Source organism: Carettochelys insculpta, unplaced genomic scaffold (assembly GCF_033958435.1).
Source record: "Carettochelys insculpta isolate YL-2023 unplaced genomic scaffold, ASM3395843v1 scaffold_0038, whole genome shotgun sequence".
Classification (NCBI taxonomy): Eukaryota; Metazoa; Chordata; order Testudines; family Carettochelyidae; genus Carettochelys; species Carettochelys insculpta.
In genome coordinates this window covers 362,501-365,000 of record NW_027439075.1, presented here as the reverse complement: position 1 = coordinate 365,000, position 2,500 = coordinate 362,501, and positions in this window count along the sequence as shown.

The following is a 2,500-nucleotide window of genomic DNA, read 5'->3' as shown; positions in this document are numbered from 1 at the left end:
TGTCCCTGCCGGACTTGGAAAATTTTTCTCTCCAGCCTGGGACCGGGGTTGACCTGTTGTCCCTGCCGGACTTAGAAATTTTTTCTCTCCCCGCCTGGGACCGGGGTTGACCTGCTGTCCCTGCCGGACTTGGAGCCCGAGGAGGGAATCGGCCACCAGGTCAACCTCCGCTGAAAGCGGCCACGGTTTACCTGGTGCCCGGGGAGCGAATCGGACACCAGGTCAACCTCTGCTAAAGCGACCGAGGTTGACCTGGTGCCCGGGGAGCGAATCTGACACCAGGTCAACCTCTGCTAAAGCGCCAGAGGTTGACCTGGTGCCCGGGGAGCGAATCGGACACCAGGTCAACCTCTGCTAAAGCGGCCGGGGTTGACCTGCTGTCCCTGCCGGACTTAGAAAATTTTTCTCTCCAGCCTGGGACCGGGGTTGACCTGTTGTCCCTGCCGGACTTAGAAAATTTTTCTCTCCCGCCTGGGACCGGGGTTGACCTGTTGTCCCTGCCGGACTTGGAGCCCGAGGAGGGGATCGGCCACCAGGTAAACCTCCGCTGAAAGCGGCCACGGTTTACCTGGTGCCCGGGGAGCGAATCGGACACCAGGTCAACCTCAGCTGAAGCGGCCGGGGTTGACCTGCTGTCCCTGCCGGACTTGGAAAATTTTTCTCTCCAGCCTGGGACCGGGGTTGACCTGTTGTCCCTGCCGGACTTAGAAATTTTTTCTCTCCCCGCCTGGGACCGGGGTTGACCTGCTGTCCCTGCCGGACTTGGAGCCCGAGGAGGGAATCGGCCACCAGGTCAACCTCCGCTGAAAGCGGCCACGGTTTACCTGGTGCCCGGGGAGCGAATCGGACACCAGGTCAACCTCTGCTAAAGCGACCGAGGTTGACCTGGTGCCCGGGGAGCGAATCTGACACCAGGTCAACCTCTGCTAAAGCGCCAGAGGTTGACCTGGTGCCCGGGGAGCGAATCGGACACCAGGTCAACCTCTGCTAAAGCGGCCGGGGTTGACCTGCTGTCCCTGCCGGACTTAGAAAATTTTTCTCTCCAGCCTGGGACCGGGGTTGACCTGCTGTCCCTGCCGGACTTAGAAAATTTTTCTCTGCCGCCTGGGACCGGGGTTGACCTGTTCTCCCTGCCGGACTTAGAAAATTTTTCTCTCCAGCCTGGGACCGGGGTTGACCTGTTGTCCCTGCCGGACTTAGAAAATTTTTCTCTCCCGCCTGGGACCGGGGTTGACCTGTTGTCCCTGCCGGACTTGGAGCCCGAGGAGGGGATCGGCCACCAGGTCAACCTCCGCTGAAAGCGGCCACGGTTTACCTGGTGCCCGGGGAGCGAATCGGACACCAGGTCAACCTCTGCTAAAGCGGCCGGGGTTGACCTGCTGTCCCTGCCGGACTTGGAGCCCGAGGAGGGGATCGGCCACCAGGTCAACCTCCGCTGAAAGCGGCCACGGTTTACCTGGTGCCCGGGGAGCGAATCGGACACCAGGTCAACCTCTGCTAAAGCGGCCGGGGTTGACCTGCTGTCCCTGCCGGACTTGGAGCCCGAGGAGGGGATCGGCCACCAGGTCAACCTCCGCTGAAAGCGGCCACGGTTTACCTGGTGCCCGGGGACCGAATCGGACACCAGGTCAACCTCCGCTGAAGCGGCCGGGGTTGACCTGCTGTCCCTGCCGGACTTAGAAAATTTTTCTCTCCCCGCCCGGAACCGGGGTTGACCTGTTGTCCCTGCCGGACTTAGAAAATTTTTCTCTCCCCGCCCGGAACCGGGGTTGACCTGTTGTCCCTGAAGGACTTAGAAATTTTTTCTCTCCCCGCCTGGGACCGGGGTTGACCTGCTGTCCCTGCCGGACTTGGAGCCCCAGGAGGGGATCGGCCACCAGGTCAACCTCCGCTGAAAGCGGCCACGGTTTACCTGGTGCCCGGGGACCGAATCGGACACCAGGTCAACCTCTGCTAAAGCGCCCGAGGTTGACCTGGTGCCCGGGGAGCGAATCTGACACCAGGTCAACCTCTGCTAAAGCGCCCGAGGTTGACCTGGTGCCCGGGGAGCGAATCGGACACCAGGTCAACCTCTGCTACGGCGGCCGGGGTTGACCTGCTGTCCCTGCCGGACTTAGAAAATTTTTCTCTCCCCGCCCGGAACCGGGGTTGACCTGTTGTCCCTGCCGGACTTGGAGCCCGAGGAGGGGATCGGCCACCAGGTCAACCTCCGCTGAAAGCGGCCACGGTTTACCTGGTGCCCGGGGAGCGAATCGGACACCAGGTCAACCTCCGCTAAAGCGCCCGAGGTTGACCTGGTGCCCGGGGAGCGAATCGGACACCAGGTCAACCTCTGCTACGGCGGCCGGGGTTGACCTGCTGTCCCTGCCGGACTTGGAAAATTTCTCTCCCCGCCTCGGACCGGGGTTGACCTGCTGTCCCTACCGGACTTAGAACATTTTTCTCTCCCCGCCCCGGCCCGGGGGTTAACCTCGGGGCGCACAGCTTCCCGGGTCTGACG